At 44.0% G+C, this 11,454-nt stretch overlaps 1 long non-coding RNA gene across 1 annotated transcript; it reads right to left on the reverse strand.

The window, feature by feature from the left end:
• Positions 1-2,779: 2,779 nt before the first annotated feature.
• LOC147993275 (uncharacterized) lies at positions 2,780-6,112 on the reverse strand. The gene is made up of 2 exons (XR_015610168.1): positions 4,249-6,112; positions 2,780-3,057 (listed from the first exon to the last, which is right to left on the reverse strand). It is a non-coding gene; the product is annotated as an uncharacterized LOC147993275 (long non-coding RNA).
• Between the last annotated feature and the right edge of the window lie 5,342 nt (positions 6,113-11,454).

An 11,454-nucleotide genomic window follows, 5' to 3' on the forward strand; every position in this document is an offset into this window, starting at 1 on the left:
GGATGAGATTCATTCTAAGTGGGGGAGGTTTGTGACAGCCTGGTTTTTGCCTTCTCTAATTTGCTTGATTTTCATTTGAAAATTTTCTGAAACTTGGAGTTCTTGAATCTTTTCATAAGGACTTGAACCCTTGGGCATCCTTGGCTTTCACCCAAGTGCTTCACTTCCCTCCTAAATCATCATTTCACTTCTGATCCACCCCAAAATAATCTTTGGAATATTTTTCTTAAATGAAAAATATTCATTTTCTCTCAGAAACCCTAGCCAGATCTGTTTGCTTCAAAGCAACCCTAATTTTTATGGCTCAGAAAAATCTGAGATAATTCATAAATATTCTGTGAACCCTAGGGCACCTTCCTGAGCAAAAAATATTTCATCACTTTTTGGAATATTTTTGCTATTTCTATTGCCGTTTATTTTACTTTGCATCTTTATTTCTCTTTATCATAAAAAACCAAAAATATTATCTTATCATACCTATCAGATCTCACTCTCGTAAGTGACCGTGAAGGGATTGACAACCCCTTTATCACGTTGGTTGCGAGGTTCTTATTTGTTTGTGTAGGTGCGTGGGACTTGAGCATGATCTCCTACTGGATTGATACCTTGGTTCTCAAAAACTGAGGGAAATACTTATGCTACTTTACTGCATCACCCTTTCCTCTTCAAGGGAAAACCAACGCAGTGCTTAAGAGGTAGCACTATGTCTTGGAGAGGATGGGTTTTGAAGACCATGAAAGTTTCAAAACAAAGAAAATTCACCTATGGACCCATCATGGTGTGGATTTTGAAGTAAAGATGTACAATTCTGAGAGCGTAACCCATTTTTGTTGCAAAAAATGGGAAGCACTTTGCAATATGTATGGTTTTCATGAGGATATGCTTGTCACCATGGATCTTGGTGATCCTGAAATCGAGCAAGACAATATGGACATTTGGGTCCTTATTAATACGGCTCCAATTCTACCGCTATGTGAGTTTCTCAAACATAGTTATTTGCTAATTTATATTGTTCATTTCAAAATAGTTGACAACTTATTTCCATTGACAGCTTATTTTTCATTCTTCAAAGAATGTGCGGAAGATGGTAGACAGAACCTACTACACCGAAGGCTCCAATTTAAATTATCAGGAGAAAAATCATCTGATCGTATTTTGTACTGATATTGAGAATTACAATATCTACAATTAAACTCCTCAACATTATGGTCAATACGTGCCACTAGTGCACGTGTTGAACTATGGTAACTACTATGGAGATACCCTGGTAAGATTTTTTACTATTACGACATTCATGCATCTTTTGCATACTTCTAAAAATAGTACATCATTTGCTAACTATGAAGTTATTACTATGTTTTTCAACAGATAATCCCAGAGGATTGTGTGCCTCATTTGATGTATCAGAAAGGTAGCCTTAATGTTTTGAACATACAGCCAGGTCATCCTACGAATCTCAACTATCCATACCGGATTTCTAAAAGAAATGGAGACATGCAAATCAAAGGATGGAAAAAATGTATGGACAGTCGTAAGGAGGTTCTAGCAAGCAAAAGGAAGCGAAGCGCAAGAATTGGAGACATGATGATCTCCATTCTCCATAATGGAGAGTCAGGGTCAATATTGTTTTAGGCTATTTTAACTTAAAGAGGGTATTTAGGTCCTACCTAATACTGATGATCATGTGCCTAGAACAATTAAGTAGGGTTGGTTCGATGACTATGACGATGATGATCGTATGACTTGTTATTAATAACGAGTAGAAGTTGTATGATGATGCTTAATAGGACTTATTATTATGATGATGCATGCATGATGGAGGCATGAAGAGTTATTATATATCAATGGGTGAAATGAACATGGATTGGATTGAAGTGAAGGCAACATGCGTGTGGTGAATGTTGAAAGTAGTACTAATCCAAACTTGATCATGTTAGGATTAATATTACTTACCACATGCACCACACATGTTGCATTCACTTTAATCTAAGCCATGTTTAGGCATAGCAGTAGCGTTGGTAAACCAAGCACAGAGATAAGAGAGGACACTTCTCTCTATTAGCTAACACACCCTAAATTATATGATTCAGCAAAACACCCTAAACCACCCCCTTTCAGAAAAAAACAAAAACCTCAGCTCCTGCCTGCTGCTGACGCGTGGAAGCCTATTTGGTCCCGGTTGGTGCCACCAACCGGGACCAAAGGCCCTCCTGCCTGGGCTCGCAGCATCAGCCACGTGGAGGCCCATATGTCCCAGTTCGTGTAAGAACCTGGACTAAAGGCCTAAGGCTTTAGTAACGACCCTTTAGTCCCAGTTCAGAAACCGGGACAAATGGCCCTTACGAACCGGGACAATAGGCCCTTTTTCTACTAGTGGTGGGCCACTTAACCTGTGACACATCCCGCCTCAGGGCGTCGTTGTCGATGACCTCGATGTCGTAGCCGGCGGACAAGACATGCCCGCATACTCTAGCCCGCTGCTTGAGTGCCTGCCGCCAGTAATGGTCGCCACCTTCCTCAGCGACGTCGGGCGAAGAGACCACTATACACCTCTTTTGGGCCAGTCGCTCCTCAAGCTCCACGGGAAGCGTAGCCGGGCTTAGGCTGCGACGCTCTGGAGTGGGGGATGGGGATGGTGATGGGGATCTATGGGAAAGGGGGCGTTTGGGAGGCGTCATCTAAGAAACTGTAACACCCACGATGCGGCTATATCTCCCACGTGTCGGAGCATGACTTAGAGGCATAACCGCATGGCAGGCATGTCGCAAGAGGGGTAATCTTTACACATCCCATGTACTGAATGAGAAAGGGATAAAGAGTTGGCTTACAATCGCCACTTCACATAATACATAAATATAGCATTACATCATCCAGAATACAACCAAGGTCCGACTACGGAACCAAAAAAAAGAAAGACAACCCCAAATGCTAGATCCCCGATCGCCCCAACTGGGCTCCACTGCTGATCACGAGGAAACAAAACAAAACAACGAACAAGATCTTCATCGAGCTCCCACTTGAGCTGGGTTGCGTCACCTGCACTGGTATCATCGGCACCTGCATATGGTTTTGGAAGTAATCTGTGAGTCACGAGGACTCAGCAATCTCACACCCGCGAGATCAAGACTATTTAAGCTTAAAGGTAGGAAAAGGTAGTGAGGTGGATCTGCAACAAGCAATAGCATATATGGTGGCTAACTTACATAAATGAGAGCAAGAAGAGAAGCAAAGCACGGTCGTGAACTAGAAGTGATCCTGAAACTACTTACGTTCAAGCATAACACAAGAACCGTGTTCACTTCCCGGACTCCGCCGAAAGAGACCATCACGGCTACACACACGGTTGATGCATTTTAATTAAGTTAAGTTTCAAGTTCTCTACATCCGGACATTAACAAATTCCCATCTGCCCATAACCGCTGGCACGGCTTTCGAAAGTTCAAAACCCTGCAGGGGTGTCCCAACTTAGCCCATCACAAGCTCTCACGGTCAACGAAGGATATTCCTTCTCCCAGGAAGACCAGATCAGACTCGGAATCCCGGTTACAAGACATTTCGACAATGGTAAAACAAGACCAACAAAGCCACCGGATGTGCCGACAAATCCCGATAGGAGTCGCATGTATCTCGTTCTCAGGGCACAACCGGATGGGCAAGACGTCGGGTTGGCATAAACCCTGGTTGCCCAGGGGGCGCCGGACATCGCCCAGTTTGGACCAACACTCGGAGGAGCACTGGCCCGGGGGTTTAAAATAAAGATGACCCTTGAGTCTGCAGAACCCAAGGGAAAAAGGCTTAGGTGGCAAATGGCAAAACCAAGGTTGGGCCTTGCTAGAGGAGTTTTGTTCAAGGCGAACCATCAAGGGGTTCCCATTATAACCCAACCGCGTAAGGAACGCAAAATCAAGGAACATAACACCGGTATGACGGAAACTAGGGCGGCAAGAGTGGAACAAAACACCAAGCATAAGGCCGAGCCTTCCACCCTTTACCAAGTATATAGGTGCATTAAAGTAAACAAGATATAATAGTAATGATATCCCAACAATATCCATGTTCCAACATGGAACAAACTCCATCTTCACCTACAACATAACCAAACAACGATTTGCTAGGATGGTGAGTTAGAGGCTTGACATGGCAATATGGGAGGCATGATAAAGCAAGTGGTAGGTATCGCGGCATAGCAATAGAGCTAGCAACTAGCAAACAAAGATAGAAGTGATTTCGAGGGTATGGTCATCTTGCCTGAGATCCCGCAAGGAAGAAGAACGGGTACATGATGAAGACAAACGGACGTAGTTGAACGAATCCTCACAAACGCGATGTTATCGGAACCAACCCGAAGAAGCAACACCGGAAAGAAGCAAATAACATGGTAAACAACCATCACATAAACATGGCATGATGCGCAACCAAGTATGATGCATGTCCGGTTTAAAAAGGCATGGCAAGGCAAAATGCACAAACAAAACTACAAATTAAGTGGAGCTCAATATGCAACGAGTTGCGTATTGACGGAACACCACAACAATTATTTAGTTCTCTCCTGTTTAAGTACTCAACAAAATTAAATGTTGGTTAGCATGGCAAGGGGTGAAGCACAACAAAACTACCTATCTAGGCAAGTTTAAATGAGGTCGGAAACAACGAACAACAATTCCGGTAAATCCTCATATGCATATTTTAGGTTTGGTACTATTCTGCCCTAAAGCATATTTTAGAGTTGTTAAACATGCAAAGCAATGCCACCATGTTAAACTAGGCAATTTTCTACCCCATTTACATATAAAGATTATTTAAAATCCGAGCTACGGTTAATTAGTTATGAATTAAAACATTTTAGCACGGCATTATGAGCAAAAACAAATCAGACAACATTTTAACGAATTTAAACATGGATGAAAGTTGCCTATTATGAAACTAAACAAAATTCTAAGCATGTTTCATATAGAGTTTGTTTAATTCTGATGCACGGTTGTGGAATTATTATATGCATGAATATGGAGGTGTAAACTGTAAATATGTAGTTTTCTGGAAATAGAGAAATTCGTCCTGTGGAAAAAAATAGGCATCGGGCCGAATCTAGCAGGCCCAACAATGGAAAAAAAGGGGGGCTCAGGGGTGGCCTCACCATGGGCCGAGCCCAGTCAGTGAGGAGGCCAAGGCAAGTCGGGCCTTGGAGCGGGCGCGGCTGGATCCCGCGAGCGGACGCGCTCGTCTGGTCAACGCAGGGGATCGAGCGGGACTTGGCGTTTCCCCGGTTGTCTCCCTCGCACAGAGAACAAGCGACGGGGAACCAGACACCGGATGGCTTGAAGATGACGCGCCGGCGGGGACGGTTGAATCCGGGCAAGGGGCAAGGTACAAGCAGGCGAGGAAAGGCGCGGTCAACGCCCCGTGGTTCTGGCCGGTTCGGTCGAACAGGGCCATGGCTGTCTCGTTCGTCTGCTCGAAACAGAGGAAGCATGGCGCGAGATCGAAGCGACGGTGACTCGATGCGAGGGATCTCCGTCGGCCGGACTTGAGGCGCTCGGGCAAGAGAAGCAGCGTAGGAGAGGCAGCAGCGCTGAGGACTCCGGCGGTTCCAGTCGAGGATGTGGCCGGAGGCGGGCGGGGAGCTGAGGCCATGGCGGCGGCGTCCTGGTACTGCTCGCCGGAGCAGCGTCGACGAGGAGGAAGACCTCGGGTGGCTCAAGGCATGCCGAGCGTGGGGCGAGACTTGGCGTCCTTGGCGGCGGAGTGCTCTGCTCAAAACAGAGAGAGATCGAGAAGTGAGAGAGAGAAAAGGAGGAAGAAAGGGAGAGCAACGGAAGAAGAGGAGCGGGACGAGGCCGGTCCTGGTGGATGCGGCGAGGAGCAAGCGGTGACGAGGAGAAAAACAGAGGAGGAACTCCTCTCTTGTCGGCTGGATCGACGCAAGGAGGAGTTGATGGTGGTTGGGTGGTGGATCGAGAGGAGCTGGTCGATTGGCTCAGGCAAAACAGTGGAGGAAGGAGGCGCGGGTTGGCTCGGGATGGATCCCGTTGAAGATGCGGCGGCGGCGGGGTAAGGGACAAATGTCCTAGATTTTAGGGTTAGACCAGTTTAGGACCAGGGCTTTTTATATAGGGAAAAGGAAGGGGTATTTGAACCATCCGTATAAAATCGTATGGTTGAGATAAAAAGCTAGTGGATTCCAAATAAGAAAACGGTGATGTTTTGTAGATGTTTGGGGATGATCCGGACCCGTTGGTGACGACTGCCCGGGTCGGGTCCGGGACAGCTTTTGGATGCGCGCGTGAGGAGGGCCGCGGGCTGACGAGAGAGGTTAGGTTGGGCCTGGCGGTATGTAGTGGACTGTGTAGACGGACTAGGGAGGAAAGTGAGGGAAAACCCGGCAACAGTTTTCGGAGACCGAAAACGTCCGATGTTAGACCGGCTATAATGCCGCTATAGTTAACCGTTGGGGCGTCAAACGGACTCCGAATGCGATGAAACTTGGCAGGTGACCTACTAACAATAAAACAACACCGCACGCCAACTTTCAACCCACTCCGAGAAAATTTTCCGGCCACTTATAAAATACTATTTCGGACATGCCGCGGGCGCGTGCGAGTGTGGTTAGCCTCAGAACGGACAACGGACAGAACTGGGGGAACCCGGACGGATGCAAGTTTTGAAAACATGATGGTGCAATGCACATGATGACATGACAAGATGCAACACGCAAGCGAATGACATGGCAATGACGGCGAATAACTGGGAGACACCTGGCGCATCAGTCTCGGGGCGTTACAACACTCCACCACTATAAGAGGATCTCGTCCCGAGATCTAGGATGGCACCGAAGAGAAACGGAAGAGGAAGAGAAAAGGTAAAACTAAGTTGCTTCTTTGACAAATGAGTGAAACCAAAGAACCTTGCGAGGTTGAACAATTTGAAAGAAAGAATACAACGAAGATGAACAAAGTTGAAAACACTCTGTTAGAAAAGAGGAACAAGGAACATTACTAGAACCTTGTAGGTTGAAAGACATGAGTAAAGGGTTGTAATTGGCAAGAAGTACATGCAAGCACTCCGCTAGAAACGAAATGTACAAGGAACGATAAGGATCAATTACGACAACACTCCGGTTAGAAATGGAAGGCATAGAATATGAACTTGGCAAAATGAAAGCACTTGGATGAGACTCCGGTTAGCAGAAGAATGATAGACACAACAGTCCGGTTAAAACAAGGTAGAGAAGGAATAAGAATGATATAATTTGGGCAGCACTCCGGCTGTAAATGGAAGGAATTGAACATGAACTTGACAGTATGAGAGGATACTCGATGAAATCAACAACACACTGCCTCCGGAACTATTTTAAGAATGGCACAAGGGGTAAGAACGATTTCAAACAGCACTCCGGTTGAGAAAGGATGGAAAACTTGATAAGATGAGAGGACTTGAATAGAGGGCACGACACTCCAGTTAAATGGATAAGCACAAAAAGAACACGATCCTCGCAATTCGAGACGATGATTGAAAAGAGCAACATCACTATGCCTCTAGAAGAAATGAAAGAATGGAATCGAATGAACGGAGGGAAACAAGATCTTGAGAGAGCACGCTTACCACAAATGCTAGAATGGAGTTGTTGGATTATCAACAACGAAAGGATAAGCTTGATATGGGCTTATGGAATACATCTCAAAATTATGAGGTGACAACGTGCTACTCACGGGAAAAAGATTTGATTGAGAGCTAGAAAAGATAGAAAGCTTCTTCCACCGAGGTGATACGAAAACTTGGATCATAGGTAATCATCACAAGGTGCAACATTCCCAATGGAAGGCATTAGGTGAAATCTATACCAAGATAACCTCCAACGAAGAAATTGATGGTTTGCAAAGGATCTCATGAACGAATTGAAAATGATGTGTTTAAACTATGTCATTTCGGCCAACTTGTGAATCATGAAACATGAAGGGAGCTGTCAAAATGACATAACACCACCTCAAAAGATAAGATAGAAAGAATTTCACTTCAGAATGCAAGATGAAGAAAGCTTGAACTCCTCAAAACTGGACATGTGTTGAACACCATGTTTATTTAAGAGTATAGCTTGGTGGATCTTAACTTTGAGAGAAACCTTGAGGACAATTGAAGAATGAAAGGAATCCTTGACGAACCACAATGTAGAACCTCCATGAAGAACTCCGGTAACAAAATGATGATAAAAAGAAAGAGAAGTTGAAAACACAATGTGAAGCCTTGTAATGATTTAGATGGATCTTCGTGATGATGAGAGCTTGGAACTCCGGGAAAAGAAAAGATGAAACAATTAAGACCGAGAATTTATTCATCATGAACAAACTCCGGAAGAATGAATCCATCATTTGGATGAAGCAAGAATAAGAATTATGTTATGCGTGTCCTTCACCAATTTAAATTGATGACAAGCAACAGATTTGGCATACTACTTATTCTCGTAAAAAGATTAAGATAGATTTAGCGCAAACTCAATGGACCACCGGTAGGATTTGAAAGAACAAATGAATTGATACAATAACAATGGAAGAGAATTCTTGAACAAACCACCGTAAGAATTGAAAATGAACGTAGCAAAGGCACAATTTACCGGGAAAATTGGAAAACGAATGAAGATACTTGAAGGAATTTAGATACATGAGAACGAATAGATCACGAGCTGATTAGAGAATATTTGAATGATGCACCTGTAAGATTTGGAGAACAATATATAGCTGAAAGCTGGAATGAATAAACCCGAAATGATGGCCTCCGGAGAATCAAACTGAAAGGACTCCTGAATTACCCCGAATGGGTGAAAATAATTCTCACAATCGAAAACAATGATGAGAGGATGGCATAAAGCTAGCACCACGAATCTTCGAGAGAATGGACCAAGATTTAGAGGAAACACTTTTTCGGTCTTCAACTCCGAGAATGACGACGAGAAACACCACCTTGAATTGTGTTAGACACTCTGGGAGAATCAAAAGCGAAGAGATTGAGCCAATGATGAAAAGAGTTTGAAAGATCTTGGAGAAAGGCATTTGATTGATGATAACTCATTCTTACGTCAAACTTTGAAAATAATTTGAAAGTAACTCCGGGAAGGTTAGAAAAGTCAGGTAAGATCCTGGGAAAAGACCTGTGGGTTAGGGCCCACTGAAAGGAAACACCGTTGAAATGATTTGAAGATAGATTGCGCCGGTTGAATTAAATGACTTGAATGAGATTACAACCTCGAAAGAATTTGAGCGAATTGAGAATGGCAACTTGAATCTTCTGAGATATCTTCAGCACTCCGGAATAATTGAATAGCAAGTGGGGAATGATTATGAGGTGCACCGGCATGAGAAAAGAATTGGGCAAAAGAAAGGACTATGCTCAAAACCAAAGCTTGAATTGAATCCACCGGAGAAGAAAAGAGAATGAAAAATAATGAACTTGAAGCTTCTGAGCATCTCCATGAGAAATCACCGGGTAAGAACATTGAAGAAAGAATGAAGAGACTTCACATCAATAAGATGGATACTTGATTAAGAAATCTGAATCCTTGAAGAAAAAGGGTGGGGCGCGGGAAAAACAAAGGCAACTTGGGACGGATGAAACAAATAACAATGAGAAGACTTTGAGTTGATCTTGCGGATGTTGAAATGATCGGATCCACTTGAAGGGAAGCACACCGGTTGAAAAAGGATTGACATGACAATCTCGATTATCATGAAGGATTAGTATTCCCATAGAAATATGAAAACACTGCTTAGGAAAGGTATGGAATCAACATTTGACTTCGAAGCAACTCGAATACCACAACTGAAAACAAAAACAAAGGATTGGCTTGCAAAATAAGCCGGAAACAAACATATGATAGATCCCATATCGTATCATGTGTCTGTTGAAAAGATATCCTACATGATACTTGAATTCCCACTTATAAACTCCCGAAACTTTCTGGTTATGCAATCAGGTGTTGGGGATACAGGGGAAGCATAATATCTCACCCAAAACTAGCAAATCCTACATCCAGCTGTATCCATCCTTCAACACATAACCAAGAAATCTTCGGAAATCATCTACCTCAACCTTCGAAAAGCATCCGTTATACGAGTTATGGCAATACTCCCAAACTCCCGCCCCAGTACTGGGTGGCGTCGAGGTTATCTCACCAACAACTGCATAAAAGAGATTTTCGATGTCGGCGAACTCAGGTATTCCAGAACTGCAACGATAAAATTGTGACGACAACACCTCGGAGCTTAACTTCCCGGGACACTGCCACAACCCCTAAATGTCAGGAGGCACCAAGAACAATGTTCTCGTCACAAAACCATCAGAACGATTCCAAGATACCTGCGTGATCCTAAAAAAATCATGAAATTTGAGGAGAGAAGAGTCAAAACTCTACGTCAGGAAGCCTCACCAGAGCGACGAAGGGACTGAGGAGTAAAAAGAATCCTACTCTCCGATATATATAATCCTATAAGACTCAAAACATTATCTTCTAGACTCAACAACGCTAGTGATTCAATCAAGCAGGGGGCTCCTAAGTCGGGGAAAGCTCTGATTACCAACTTGTAACACCCACGATGTGGCTATATCCCCACATGTCGGAGCACGACATAGCGGCATTGTAACATCCCAAATTTACAATTTGGAGTGTTATACATTAGATCATCATTGCATATCATGTTTTATTGCTTTTCCGTTCCGTAATCCTCGAAATCCTAAGCAACGCAAGGACCCTCGGAGAGAGTTGGGGATTTCCCGGTTTTCATATTTGATTCTTTTATCAAATAATGAAACGAGGATTTGATTTTAATTATTTCTCTCCGAAAAATATTTCACATTAAAAATTAAAGAGAGGAGATAATATGACTTCTCCAAAATAAATTAAATATTGGAGGAAAATATTAAAATCATTAAATTGATTTTTATTTGATTTTATTCGGATTTTATTTGCATTAGAAAAATTGCATGTTTTCAAAATTTCATTTTAGGGAAGAAAATGTTCATCCCGTTCTAAATATTTTATTTAGACGGTGAAAATTTGTTTTGGCATTTTTAGATTTTTATTTATTTTTCTAGAATTTTATTTCGGTCGGCGCCCGACTGGGCCTAAGGCCCAGCCGCCGCCGCCACTCAGACCGGAGTCCGAGTTGGACTCCGCCTCCGCCGCGCCTTGCCCCCTCCTCCAAGTCGCCGCCCCCGCCGCCTTTATATACGCCGCCGCCCCGAACCCCAACACCACCACCACCGCTGCCGCCAACCCCGCCGCCCGTAGCCGCCGCCGCCTCGCGCTCGCCGCCGCCGCCAAGCCCCGCCGCCCCGCGAGCCGCCGCTCCGCACCCCGCCTCGCCGGACCTCTCGTCGGAGGTATCCGCCGGATCCGAGCCGTCGGTTTTTTTAAAAAACCGTTCGGTTTATTTTTTTCCTTTTTCGAAACCCTAGTTTTTGTTTTTT

Source organism: Triticum urartu, chromosome 1A, assembly GCF_056163025.1.
Source record: "Triticum urartu cultivar PI428250 chromosome 1A, HENAU_Tu73, whole genome shotgun sequence".
In the NCBI taxonomy this organism is placed as follows: Eukaryota; Viridiplantae; Streptophyta; class Magnoliopsida; order Poales; family Poaceae; genus Triticum; species Triticum urartu.